General features: G+C 38.2%; 1 long non-coding RNA gene across 1 annotated transcript; it reads right to left on the bottom strand.

Moving 5' to 3' along the window:
• Positions 1 to 8,603: 8,603 nt before the first annotated feature.
• LOC133223542 (uncharacterized) lies at positions 8,604 to 15,066 on the bottom strand. The gene is made up of 4 exons (XR_009728602.1): positions 14,646 to 15,066; positions 13,503 to 13,572; positions 9,094 to 9,167; positions 8,604 to 8,629 (listed from the first exon to the last, which is right to left on the bottom strand). It is a non-coding gene; the product is annotated as an uncharacterized LOC133223542 (long non-coding RNA).
• Positions 15,067 to 15,366: the final 300 nt, after the last annotated feature.

Below are 15,366 nucleotides of genomic sequence, written 5' to 3'. Positions count from 1 at the left end.
CTTTCGTGCCCTCCGCGCGGCGCCTGGGGGGGGCCAAGCGTGGGGGTGGCAACAGCGAGAGGCCCCGGCGGGGTCCGGGTGAGGGGGGGTGGTGATGGTGCCTGGGTAGTAGACCCAGACCTGGGCCGGGCCTACCCTGAGGTGGCGGCAATGGCAGCTCAGGTTCCGCCCGCCGCAGGACTCCCTGTGCTGTAGCATGGTGCCCGCCGCCGAGCTAGGCGGGAGCTAGGAGCGCCGTGCCGTCCCTCCCAGCCGCCGCTGCTGGTCGTCGCGGGTCAGGGAGAGAGCCCCTGTCCGGTCGGCGGGGGGCGAGCGGCGGGTGACCGCTGGAGGCCGCTGAAGTGACTGCAGGTTGGCCCGGGGGCCCCTGCCTCGCAAGCATGAGCGAAGCCCCGTTCCACCCCGCGAGGTGCAGTGCCTGGCACAATAGCCTCTCCCGAGAGAGGAGGTGGTTACCGTGACCGGAGGCGCTCGGGGCGCGTCCTAGGTGTGACCTTTCAGCCTGGAGACGGGGCGCCCCAGCCTGTCCAAATATAAAGACAGCGTGCTTGATTCCTTGGCAAAAAGGTACTTGCCTTCAGCTGGATTGAGGGCTTGGGGAAACCCCCAAGAAATCCGTACATGGACATTTTTGGATGAGGTAATGCTGGCGAATAGGGCTTCTCACTGGGGAATAGAAGCCCTTTCAATTCCAGTGTTTTGCATGTTAAAAGAATTGCCTATGGGCAAGTGCAGTTGTGGTTTGTTTTTGTTAATGTATCATGCAGGAGAAGGAAAGACAGTCTTGCAAGAAAAGCAAATAAACCACACCCCATCTGCTTTTTAACTGCCTTTGCTAGAGCCATTGTTAACATAGTGTATCGTAGAAACAGTTTCTTAAAGAACACAAGCCACTCAAATGAAACTTGGGCTATAGCATAAACACATACGGTCTGTGCATACCTGTATGGGATGTATCGTCACAACAGTGAAAATGCCAAACCCTGAATAATAAACTGCAGTGCAGGGAAAAAAAGTAAATATTTCATTTAATATTTTTGCCAGTGATTACTTTCTAAGGTAAGTCTAGTAATCATAGAATCATAGAATACCAGGTTTGAAAGGACCACCTGGTCCAACCTTTCTTGGCAACATGTGACCTAAACTGGATGTCCCAGCACCCTGTCCAGCTGAATCATAGAAGTGTCCAGCCCCAGGGAGTCCACAAGGCAGCAGTTGACCATACAAAGATGTAACAGCTGATTTAGAAGCTATTTTATTGTTGTCTATGTTATAAAAATTCTGTCTTGGCCATGATCTGATTTAAGAGTTTCTGACACGAATCATTCCTATATACCTCACAGTCTATATTAAGGAATCTTTCTGACTCTAGGAAACCCATATTCTAGCTTTTCTCAAATATACAGTACAAATCTTTCCTTTGTATTGTTACTAAAAAGACCCACTATCTTTACACACATGAAAACAAGGATTCAGAGCACCTCAGAGGAAAAGGACTTCTGGATATCCGTTTTAGCAACCTGCTTTATAAGATCACGTGTATCTGCTCCATCCTTGGCAAATGTTTGCTTAAATTCTCATGACAACATCTATGAAAGAGATTCCACAGTTTTCCTTAGTAACCTCTAACAACTCTTCTTTATTACAGCTGGGGAGCATTCTCCGTTTGCTAGGGCAGTGTAACACATTATCTGTGGTGCCTGTGGAATCTCCCGCTTCTGAGTTATTTTCAGTGGTTGGACAAACAAGTGTACAGTATGTTCTGTACACATTTGATCTTGCCTTAGTGAAAGCAACTGTACTAAGACTCTAACTACATTTCCGCAGATCACAAAGTACCAAAGTGTGATTCTGTCAGCTCTTTAATTTAGAAGAGGTAATGTGTTCATTCAAACACTGATGAAAAACCCATTAAATAAGTTTTAGTCTGATTTTGTTATTAGGTTTCAGTGTTTGGTCTGGTATAAAATAAAACCAATCAGTTAGGTTTTTTGCCAGAATAAAGTCAGAATCCAGAGTAATACCAGGGGAAAAATAACAACCCCAAAAAAGCATTCCTCCTCACAAAAGTGACCCATGTATTCACAAATTTACCTATGATCAATAAAAAACTAGTGCAGAAGAAAAATAATTGTTCTGCTGTTTGCATTTCAAGGCACACTGTAGAAGTTAGAAAACCATCCAACTGAAACCACTGTTGCGTTATTTATCACTGATACGATATTTATTAGGTTTTGTAATCACATTCTTTTATCTGTCAGAATATCTCCTGCCATATTTACCTGGTTATGTTTTCTTTACCATGTCATTAAAGAAGTATGTATGATTTTAGGAGAAATTAAACTGAATTTATTATTAAAGTACTTCATAATGTGCAATGAATCAGAGAGTAATGTACAAAAAAAAATAATGTATTTTTAAACAGAATTACAAGTAAGTAAAATACTATATATATGTAAAATCAAGACTTGCTAACTATAAGATCCTTTATTTCCATACCTTTAAGCCTGTGACTATGAGAATTATTATTCAGTAATAGTGTAAGATCAAACATCCTCAATTTAAACATTTATGTAAAACTGCAAGAAAAGCTAACTCTGCTAAGGAATTCCCTAAGGAATTAAGAGATTAAATAGTTTAAGTAGAAAGAAAATGGATGTTAGATAAACCCGTTATCCAATACCTTTTGGTAGCAGAATCCAAGTCTTTCCGAATTTCAAGTCAATAGCAAATAGATTGAAACCACTTCTCTTCTTATCCACTCTATTGCTTTCTTGATAACTCAAAAGCCCAATAAACATCACTGTGTCTAGAAATAAAGTTTTATTATAATAATATCTTGTAAATCCACCAAAGGAGCAAGAAGAAAATAATTTCTTCTAGCAATAACTTTTTAAAGAGAAAATTTGCTGTAGTGTAATGATCCAGCTAGTATAAAATACCATCTGATGCAGAAGACATCATCATCTGAGCTGCCCTATCTTTTTAAAATCTTCCACGTGGGAAGTATATAGACTCATTATCATTACTTGCATTTATTTGTACTGTTTCAGTCGCCACAGTGAAGTACTATGCATTTCATAAAGGCGAACTTAACTCCTTCTCTGTACATTCATATATGTTAGAATTGCTTTCATCCAGCAGTCAATACAATTTTATTTGTATTCTGACTAGAGCTGCCAAAATTATACAACCAAATTTTCCCCTCTGTCATGGAGTTTTGAAAGAGGGAGGAAGATTTCCAGGGCTCTCCTGACTCTTTCTTTATCCTGTTCATACATGCCCCATAAAGTATGAAGTGTGTAAAGCTTCCCATTTTGGCACAAGGAATCTTTTAGTGGCAACCCAGATTTGCTGGGGGCCTATTTCTTCATGCTTCTTTTAAGACCTTTCTTTTCCTCTATACAAAAAAACTTGCCAGCTGATAATTGTTTACCCCCAAAGAAAGGGAATTTCTAGACACAAGGACCCTATGTTCAAAAAATAATAGAGCAGTGGGACTTCCAGAAATGAGGGGGGTGGGATTCAGAAGGAGCCAGCACCAGCATTCCCCACAGGAAAGGGTTGAAGCTGTGCTGTGAAGAATCAGAATATTTCCTTTCTGTCCAGAATATTTTAGTTTATGCCTATGATGAACACCAAGCTATAAATTTAATCCTAAAAAGGGGTGCAGGTCAACAGGCACAAGTTACATGAAGGAAAAGTCCAACACTTTTTTTTTTTTTCCTAAATTCCAAAATAATCTGTATTAAATACTGGCAAAGGTTGCTCTTAAAAAAGCTGACATAGACAAATCTCCATTCCTAAAGATACTTAAAACTCAGCTGAGCAAGATCCTGACCAAGTTATCCAACATCTGAGTTGTCTGTGCTTTAAGGAAGAGATTATATCCAACATGAATTATTCAATGCTAAGAAGTACAAAATACCTTTTAGTACTTTCTGTGTTTCTTGATTTTTTGTATTGTATTTTCCAAAGTGTTCTTTCCTCTATCCATTGTGGAGACAGTGTTCTCACAGGAGAATGGATATTTGGTACATGAACTCTGAATACTCCCGAAAGATACAGCAAGGCCATGAGAGGCCCGAGGAAGCCTAAACAAGCAAGATAAGAAGAAGCTGGAATTCACTGAGTTATGAGAACTGTGGACTGTTGGCAAGCTTTCAAGGTTAAGTTCTCACACCTGTGCTTAACCAATTATATGTTAGTCACTAAGGGTCTTCAAGACATGTATCCAATCATAATATGCCAAATCACTGTAAGTGCATGTAAGAAACAGTATATAAGGAGTTAAGGCTTAGCAATAAACAGCTTTTGTCTGATCATATTGATCTCTGAGTCCATGTATTTTCTGCGGCAATCCATCCTCTTGAAAGAAACCCTGTGCCTATATGGTAATATAGGTAAATTGGTAATTTGGTAATATAGGTAAATTGGTAATTTGGTAATATAGGTAAATATGGTAAATACCTTCCATCTTTTCTACAGCCATATCCCATAAATGACTATTGATAATGAAATTAATCTTCTGTATGTTGAGAAGGTTTATATTACTACATAAAATTATAAGGTTTTATTTAAAAGCACACCTTGAATTAGATGAATCATCCGGTTTCATCAGTGCTCTGAAAACTATCCCTTTGAGTTCCTTTGTGCAGCATATGAATTGTAGTAAAAGAATAGTAATCAGCTGCAATAGCTTTTCTATTTGGGCCTTAATGAAGAAGAAAGGGTAAGCAGTATTACTATTTAAATGATTTCTTGACAACAGAAAAAGTACTTCCTGCAAAGAACTCCATATCACTTTAAAACAACAGTTATCCTAGTGCTATTTAATTACTTCACCATACAGTCACTACTGTCAAGAGTATTCGCATTAGTGATTTGACAAAGATGTTCTTGAGTTGCAAACTTCAACTTGGTAATGCTTTGTTGGGATTTCTGCAGTTTTGCTTGGGTTCTAATCTACTTTGATTTTGATACATAGGCCAAAGATTCATGACACTGAAAATGTATTTGGCAAGAGCAAAACATACACAGGAGAATTACCTTTAAATATTTTTTAAAAAACTTACACAAACACAAAAAGTAAAATCCACATAATCAATTTAGGTGATTAAAATATGAAACTTCAAAAACCTTTGATATACCATCAGATGTCCACAACTGACCTGGAATGTTGTAGTTAGCCTACCTGGTAGACTGCCAAACAGGCTAGGGAATATGGCATGCTACACTTGGCACTATCTCCTGCGTGTGAACCCTGAGATACAGCAACAGTTCTGCACATCTCCACGGCCTGCTCTCGGTAGTTCTGTATATGTCACTCAAACAACAGCCAGAATAGCAGGAGGAGAAATCTGTGCTTTCATCCATTCCCCTGGGAAGTAATATGCCAGATACTAGCCCTACTGCAGCACTTTCTCTACTATGTGGGTTTACTCATTTTTACAAACCTTTTTTATTGTATCCTATGAAGAAAACTTTTTTTAACTACATCAGTTATGAAATATTTCTTTGTCATTCCTGACACTCTTATCACCCTGGAGCTCATTTCTCTTATTCTGTTACTAAGTCAAGATTGCATGGAACGCTCCTTACTTCATTTAATCACATAGCTTCATTATCTGAGCATCATAGCAGCTAAAAGTCAGATGAACCTGTGCATGTTTCTCTCCTGAGGACACAGGAGAGAAACTTCAGAACTTGGTATAATACAGCTCTGAAGCAGAAAGCATAACTGTCAAACAGTCAGATGTACAATACCGCCATACAATCTCACAGGGACTAGGATCACAAGGACTATCTCTGGCTCTTTGCCAGCATTTAAACACAGAAATTACCTCCTTATGTATATTTAGCATATGTACTAAAAAACAAGCTGGGTCTTATTTTAGCATTCTTGGCTAACTTTTATTAGCTAATTTCCAGATTAGAATAGCAAGTTCTTCTGTATTGACTGTTACTTGTGAGAACTAACTTAGGTTGTCTAACCAAAGCCAAAACCAAAACACAAATTACATTTCCATAAACCTTTATTCATCCTAGATATTTCTCACTGGTCTATAATTTGGCAAACAGATCACAAAGAAAGTCTTTTAAAGGGAGCAGAATGCATACACTACTGCAAAATGTTTCTCTACAATTGTGACTTGAGTGCACATAGGCAGAAAACAGACTTAAAAATGTAGCGAAGCCTTTCAGTGACCAAAGAGCTTTTGGCATTTGTTTGACTATACGTTTTTAAGAATAAAAACTGTTTTCACTCAGTTTCAGGACTTTTTTTCATTTAGAGATTGAATTGCCCTTTTTTGTGCGTGTTTGATTAACTATAAACAACATTTTGACTGAAACACTTTTAACAAACAGGTTGATTCTTCAGGGCTGAATTATGGAAAAGAAGAATAAATAGTATACTCTACCTGTGCTATGAAGTCTATTATTCTTGCCTTTCAGAGAGACAGGATTTTGCAGTCTGTCCTGAAAACCTGAAAACAGCATTCTAAGATTAGCATTTATTGATGCATAGGCCTAACAAAGAGCTTACGAAAGACTAAAAAGATTTTTTTTGAAATATACATTCATATTATTTAAAAGTTTATGATTGAAGGAGGATTAAAAATAATCCCCTATCAATGGCCCATGTTTGTTTATGCAATTCAGAACACAAAAGTAACACCCCTGTTTCTGTTATGAATGCTTGTGTTGTATTGTTGAGCTGCGGGCTGTCTGCCTGAAGGATCATGATAGTTCTTTAAGGTCTTACAAGGTCTTTGTTTAGAACTTTATATTTAAATTATTTAAAGACCATCTGATGATTTATGCAAACGGGCTTCCTTTTCTTCTCTTGAAACACACTGTGACAGTTGCAACTGCTGTTGGTAATTATGCCTATAGGAAGTCTGTTAAACAGATGCTACACAGATGCCACATGGCAATCACTAATTTGGTAACATCGACAAATTATTTTTTATCAAGTTATCTTCATACGAGTACTCTAAAAAGGGTTCTGATAGGTATTTAGGAAATTCTGGAAGCAAGTCAATACACAAACAGGAAACATTTCTTACTCTGATACTGTAAATGGTATTGTGACTTTGGTTCAGTTTTATCTTGCATCAGTTCCATCCCAATGGCAAGCTGAAATAGAATGATTTACTTCAGCATGGCAAAACTTAACAGCGTATCTAATTTTAGTCTGAAGGATTTTTTACTCAACAAATTCATCATCCTGGTAGAAACAAAGAAAGGTATTCTACAACAAAAACAAAGCTGCAGATAATACCTAAAAAAAACCCCACAAATTGATGAAGAGGTGAACCTAAATGACATAGTTTTTGAAGAATAATAGAATCTGACAGCTTTTGTTTTCACTCTCCTAATCTCTTCGTATCATTACCATCTTTTTGTCCTCTTACCTCGTATTCTCCACTTTCTTTGCATTTCCTCTTCTTCATGAAGCACAATCATTCCTCAAAATAACTAAGAGCAAAATAAATAAAAACCTGGTGGGTATCTAGACAGCAACTGTATCTGTTAGTGTGCCTGCCTGACCTGTAAAGACAGGGATTTTTATCATCTGGATTCATTTACAGAACGATGAACCTTCCATGGTAGTGATTTCTTATTCTATCAGAACAGAATATTGCTTCCAAATATCAATTTATCACAGAGCAGCTGTTTATATATGAGTCAGTTATAATAAAATATAATATCTACATCTTTCTTTCAAGGATTAATTACTTGCAAGAATTCTTTACAAATAATAACTTAGAGTCGTGGAAGTTTTATATGCATTTTACAGGCTGCAAGACAGACAAAAGTGATTTTACACATTACTGGCTAGTGATTTAGTGTCTGAATTGACATGCAGATGACATTTGTTCTGTTATCTAACCAGTGGTATCCAAAACTTGGTGCCTTTTCAAGTGCCCTGTACTGCAGGATCAGTACCTCAAAGCCTGAATAGAGATGTCTGCTGTTTTACAGACTCCATGCATGCTGTCGTAACCTGAAGGTGCATTATTTAATGAATAATCTCATTCATACAAATCTAAGCAGGATCCAAGGTGCCACATCACATACAGCCAAGAGCCATGCATCAATTACACAAAAGATTCAAATGCCCCCTTTACCTCTTCTTACTTTTAATCCTTGCCAGCTGAATGCTCTGCCTAGCTATTGTGTAAAGGTCTGGGTGGAGAACAGTGCGCATAGCACCTCTCCTCCTTTATATTTTGTAATTTACAGAAAACTGACTTCTGGATATCCTTTGCCAAAAGAAAGAGGTATGTCTGGTGGAATCTATGGAATTTACATTATAATGGCAGTAGGAGGAGGGAATTTGAGGTTTCTGTACAGTTACAAGAATGATGTAGCTGTCAGAGCTCTGACTGCCTCTTGCCTTTCCAGAGGACCTGGCTGCTTGGGCTCAGGACCAGTTTTGACAGTGCAGCTGTGGAGCCTTGAAAGAGAGCTGTGAGAAGACTGAGCAGATTCCTGCCAGATTCTCCTTTGCCCAAGAGGTGCCTTTGAGCTTAGGTCTTGCTCTTGCTCTCTTGGCTGAGCTATGCTGCCAATATGACCTGCATCCAGCTTCCCACCTCAAGTTCTCAGTTTGACCTTGGACCTGCTAGAGAAGACATAATGAAGAGCTAGTCTGGACTTACCCTGGCTACCATCACCATCAGTCACTGTCACCTGCTCTGCTTTTTCTATGTGGGTACCATGGAACTAGGTCTGCTGCAGTGGCACAACTGCCCTGGCCTTGCTCACTTTCACTTCCAGCCCCCTCCACATTCCTTTTATGGAGCATCCAGCCCTTGCTGCTGGGTGCAAGGGCAGCATCCATGTGTGCACTCAGCACACCTCATCAGCAATCCCCCCATCAAGCTGAGAATTTCTGAGCTGCTTTCTTCAAATATGAGATAATGGACTGACTTTCAGCAGAATAACTGAACTCCCAGTTGACTCAACTCTTGGTCTGCTTAAAAATGAAGGAATAACACAGGAGCTAAGGGGGAGTTATGGGGTAGGTCCTTGGAGATTCCCCTAGGCAGGACAGCTGTGCTTAGACCAACTGAAAGATGTTACCTGAGCAGAGGTACTGGCTAATTTCTTGCACTAACAATCCAGTCAGTCCAGCCAGCTCCCCCAGGCAGTTTGTGCTGCAGATGTAAGAACAGACCAAGCTGTACATAAATCAGCAGATTTTAAATAGTCTCTAGAAACTGTCTGTGCATATACAGGAAGGAAAGGGTACACAGAACAGTCTTTGCATACAGTTAAAATAGCTTAGATATATTTTGTGCACAGTTTAAGATAATTGATAGAAAATCCTGATGTATATGCTGGAGTAGTTGCTAGGGTCAGCTGGATGATAACAGTCCCATGATTCTCATTTGATCCAGCTGAAGGTTCCATCACAACAATGATTGCAATGGAAACTCCTGGCACCATGTGGACAGCAACTGGTCTTCCTGTTGAAAACACTTAATTCCCCATGAGTATTACTTCGACCATAAGATTCCAATGAATTACTGTTTTAAGCTGACAGCCTGTCACTAGCTGTGCAAAGTATCCTGTCAGTATATCCAGTGAGCATGTTCAAAACTGGTGTAGCACAGTACAGGTCAAGGCTTACTAGCAATCTGGAAAAGTTACCTGACACAGGTCTTTGTTTTCTATATTAACAGCTTTTTTGGAAACTTTATTGTCTATTTCAATTTCGTGACGTATAACTTGATAGAATTCAATCATCATCTCTTGTAGTGCCACCTTGCCAGCTCCTTCATCCAGTGCATTCTTTACCTAGAGTAAAATACCTTCTGCTTTACCCACCTTTAAAACAAGAGATTATTAAACTGAAAGCTATTGCAAAATTGCAGAAAGAGCACAAAGCAATAAATACGGAAAATGGATCATTTAATTACACACTGAAATAAAACTTTAGCTCTTGTGAGTGCAATATCCACAAAATATTTCTTGCAGCTAGGACATGAAAACAGTATTTAAAAGTTGGATATTACTCTGCCCTTATGCTGGGCTACTTGCAAAGTACATTAAGCAGTAAAATAAAAAGGAATGTGAATCAGATTGAAAGAAAATGTTCTTTAACATCTTGTAAATTCATATTATCAGCTTTAATGCATTGATGAAATAGCAGAAAGTAGAGGAGAAATATCTAACTAAATATCTAACTTCACTAGTTCACCCTAAAATATATAAAGCAGACTAGAAGTCCTGTTTGTAAAGTGCAACCTACAGATGAATTGAAAGTAATTCTAGACAGTTCATCCAGACAGACAGGATATGGATTTGCTTCTGTCATTATGTTCCTTCTCAATTGGAAATTTTTACAGAATACTCAGTATTATTTTCTCTTCCTGAGGCAGGAGGAAAAAGGCAAAATGCTTTTTACTTTACATGAACCACAGGCAACAGCTATTAAAATGCTGACATTAGAGGCTGCATGGCAATGTCTTACTGCAGTTCAGTATTGATTCAAGACTGGTCTCTGTCTCACAAATGCCTTTGGGAAAAAAAATGGAGTGTTAATCTAACTGAACAGCAATCCATTTCTTAATTGCTATGTTTCAGAAATACAGAGAGTACACAGAGGTGTGGGGTTGTTTTTTTCCTTTCAATACAAATGCTATTCTTTAGAAAATTAATTACAAGTGGGAGGAGTTAGTGAAAACAGATCAGTGCACTGAGATACAGAATCTTTTAGGTTCTTCTTCTGTGGTTCAGCTTTCGCAAAAGTTACCAATGATTGAACATTATTCATCAAATATTTATAAAATTTCACCTACCTGAAATGTGTTAAGAATCTTAATATTCAAACAATTGCACCTCATATAAAGCATTTACCACAAATAGCATTTCCTTACGTCTTTGCTGATTTATGCAATGTACTTGCTACTGTCTCCATAGTAGTACACATAATACTACATAAATAGAACCTACATAAATATATACGATTTCCACATCAGAAAGTGAAAGGAGTATTCTTCTACCATACATCAAATGAAGAGCACTAAAAGTGAGTTTCATGTTATAAGGTTTGGGCAAAGTCATTCCAGAATTGGCAACCTACTGGCAAAGCTCTTCCAGTTCAAAACCTGCATAGTCTTCAGGTAATTTTGCCTTCAGTGATAACAGAGATGGAAAAACTTTTACCTTAAACAGTCACTTTGTTGGCTCTTTGTTAAATTATATGAACTTAAATTACATGAATAAATATTATCCTCTTAAATGTCTAGGGAGCAAAGTGAAAGAATTGAGGTATGTGAGAAAGTGGGATTAAGTGAACCATAGACGTAACACAGGAATAGACAGGCAGTTACTCTTAATAACAGCTGTAATCTCCAAAGGCCTTTATGAGTAGCTGTGTGTTAATTACATGAGTCTGATAATGCAGACAGGGATTATAATTAAAACTATTTTTTCATTGCAAGAGAATGGCTGACTGAAATACAGTTGAAATATACTGGCATTAGACGGTAACCTGCTATTATGCACTGCTTTCTATGGCTATCTTGATTTACCTCATGGAAGGGATCCTCCCATAAGAGTTGTGTTAATTGCAGTAAAACGGAAAAGACAGTCATCTACCTCAGGGTGTACAGCATGTTTTTAGTGTCATGATTCTAAAGTAAAATTTGAGATAAAAACATCTGAAGCATGGGTTTGTTGAAGAGCAGGAGTATAAAAAGTGTAATTACCAACCCCAATCTAAAACAAAATGTACATGTTTGCTAGGAAGAAAATTACTTCTAACAGCATTTAGGTGTTCATCCTTCCAGAGTAATAAGAATTAACTTAACCTCATTTAAGCTTATGTAGTTTACTGATTCAAACAGTAAACTATCCAGGTGGCCAATAGCTTCTGCTTAGATCAGTTCCACAAAATCACTAACTTAGAATCATAGAGTGGTTTGCATTGGAAGGGATCTTAAAGCTCATCTAGTTCCAACCCCCTGCCATAGACAGGGATACCTTCCATAGACCAAGTTGCTCAAAGCCCATCCAACCTGGCCTCAAACATTGCCAGGGATGGAGCAGCCACAGCTTCTCTGGGCAACCTGTGCCAGGGTCTCACCACCTTCACAGTGAAGAAGTTTTTCCTAATGTCTAATCTAAATCAACCCTTTTTCAGCTTAAAGCCATTATTAGCCACTTTCTGACATAAAACACTTGAATGACTGGCTTCTTCTAGAAGTAACTGAAGTAAAATAAACACAATTCAGTGAAGAGACAAAAATGCAAGTCATGGCAGTGGTGTTCTTACACAGATAATTAAACTTTCCTATTCCCATAAACAATGCAGTGCACAGTGTTCATTCATGCTTAGTATAATTTCTTCAGTCCCATTGAACTCAAGGGAAGGTTTGCTATTATGAATTCTTTCAAGAGGAGAGCAAGAAAGGACAGATGGCCAAGACCTGTTTTGAAAACTGAGACATGAAGTCTTGGAGAAGACAGAAATTGATCTGCTTGATATCATTATCAGTGCATGGTACTGTTAGGTACATGGACATAATAGCCTGCAGACCCCATCACTTCCTTTAAAAGAACATGTGGTTCAGCAATGACCATCTCTAACAGATGACACTAGATTGATAGCCCAGAAAGCTCTAGTGGGAAAGACTTCACTCTGTAAAAACAAAAATTTGGAGCAGCAAAGCTACAAGAGAATAGAGAGGCCATGAAAATCAGTTCAATTCATGCATCAAAGAGCTGTGAAAACAGATACTCCCCTCTTCTTCTGAGGAACATTGTCAAAGCATTTACTTGAGCTTTTTTCTCACTGTTCTACAACTCCACAAGCTACCAACTTGATGCTGTTAAACAATTCTTACACAAGTTTGGACATTTATATTACTTGTCTATATGGCATCACTACACGGCTTCTGAGATCACGAGAGGACATGTGGGCCCTTCAACACTGCTGGAAATAATCTATGTGCCAGCTGTGCCCTGTAATAAAAGCTAACCCTGGTGGAAGAGAGAAGTAGATAAAGTACAGTGAGAATGTAAATGGGAAAAAATTACTTTTCACCCCATTTAGAGCCACACAATATGACTGGCTGAGAAAAGAAGCAGTATTATTCATTATTTGTATCATAGCAACCAGCAGGAGCTCCTCTCAGGGCTTCACAGTACTGACTGCTCTACACTTCCATCAATTTTGGGCTTTGATAGATTTTTAATGAAGTTTAAAATCTTAATTAGATTTACCATATAACAGCCATGAAGACATATACCTTGTCAGAAGCAAATATTCTACTGCAATACTTTGGTGAGAATCCTACAACAATACGAAAGTTCTGTTTGCATTGCACTGAAACACAGAAAGCATTAACATACTTTTCAATACTCCTCGTTGCATTGCTGTACATGATAACTTAGAAGAGTTGCTGTTGATGTGTATAAAACTGTAAACCTTTTATTCACGTACTTATCCTCCTATATTCTCTCACAGTATCAGAAAAGCTTACTTTTTCAAGGACACTGCATTTTAAAACTTGGGGCAAAAAAGAAGTATCTTGATAATTTTCACTGTAAAATCTGGAATGGAATCAGAGTAATTAAAATCACATATGCCCAGTAAATACCGTAACGTAATAGGCTGCAACATCATACTTAAGTTAGAACTAATAGAAGAAGAAAATTCTATTTTTCAGTGGCAAAATAACAACAAAAAAGTTTTGAGAAGTTAAATCCTTCCTGAATAAGCTATTGTACTAAGAGGTCAGAATGTCTATTGTGAACCTGATGATGAAGGCTAATTTCAGTCTTTATTCTTTAGAAAAACTATGGAAGAAACACAGTAAATGTATCTTCATTGGCTGGTTACATGATTTTTTTTATTAGCTTCATCAGCTACATGCATGTCTGAAGCTAATTCTTCCCTAATTCCTGACTTTCACTTCAAGATATATATGTGTCATCATATTCTTCAGCATTAGGATATTTAGACCAAGTGTAACTTCTAGTACATTCCCACAGAGTAACAAAATACCTACCCATGACTGAACATCAGTCTCTAAAAGTGAAAGCTGCATCTTGTTAATAGATTCAAGAGTGTTGGAACTGGTTTTGTTCCTTTAACTCAATAATTAAAAACAGTTGTAACAATACTGCTTCCCGATCAACTAAGAGCAGTCTCAATCTTGATTTTCAGCTCTCCCAAGAATTTTTATGGAAGAAAGAGGTGCTCAGCACTCAGTGAATTCGTCTGGATTGCAAAAACCTGTGTGAACCAAGAAAAGAAAAAATTGTGATGGTAAGCAGCGCTCCATCAGGAAAATCATAAAGCTTGAGCTATATTAATGCCTGCCAAAGCTTTGCATGCATTATTAAGCTGGACTGTAGGTGTACTCTGAGATGGAAAAATGTAAAATCAATTTCCACACACAGATCTGAATGTAAGAAAAAAAAAATCCAACCAAAACCAGAAAAATCTGCAATAAATTCATACACACAGAATGACAATATTTATGAGCTTGTTTATGAGCTTGCCATATTGCTAGACAGGAGAAGGAGAAAATAAATGTCACTTTCAGGTGGCAGAAGTAACAGGTATTATGCCTTCACTATTAGGTTAGATAATTCCCTCTCACTGGCATGTGAATACTTACATTGTTAAGGCATTAGCGTGTTCTTCTGCATGCTTCAAGCTTCTGCCAACTGACATCCTCCCAGTTTCCAGGCACAGTCTGGGAGGCAGAGCATCACCATGAGCATTTGCATTAGGCAGACTGGATATGAGCACTCAGTCCTGAGGGCCGAGAGAGTTCACTCATACAGGCGCAGGCCAACCCATGCTACCTGGCCACAGTTCCTGCAAGCATTCCTAGGCATGTAATGTACCAGTAGAGATTCAGCCCACTGATTGCACTAATAAAATATGCATATAATGGAAACAGGCTCTTTGATTTATCCATCCTGCTTGTTCAACATATGTTCAAATTAAAAAGCTTATTTAAATAAAAAGCTGCAGTATCACAGATTTCTCACTCTACAACCATCTCTTCCTCACTCTCTAATCAAATGCTTACTTTAACAATTCAGTGATGCATTTCCTTATTCAGAGTTTCCCCTCTGACAGTGAAAGGAAAACAGCATGGCAGTTTCATCCAGGGAAAATATTTCCCTGGTTCTTTTGAGGAGGGAGTATATTGCTGTTGATTTTTTATGTGACATTTCAGTACCAACAGAGCTAGATGCATTAAAAATGTAAATTGAATATTTCTGTTTAAATATTGAACAGAGCCATAATCTGTACAATTCTTATTTCTCTACATGAGGCGAGGTTATCACTCTGCAACACTTGCACCACTTGATATTTTCCTACTAAGA

The sequence above is a fragment of the Neopsephotus bourkii genome, unplaced genomic scaffold (genome assembly GCF_033783945.1).
Source record: "Neopsephotus bourkii isolate Nb327-2 ecotype Australia unplaced genomic scaffold, CSIRO-AGI_Nbou_v1 NB_1638, whole genome shotgun sequence".
In the NCBI taxonomy this organism is placed as follows: domain Eukaryota; kingdom Metazoa; phylum Chordata; class Aves; order Psittaciformes; family Psittacidae; genus Neopsephotus; species Neopsephotus bourkii.
The sequence above is the reverse complement of the archived record's forward strand: the minus strand, read 5'-3'. Positions and strand labels throughout refer to the sequence as shown.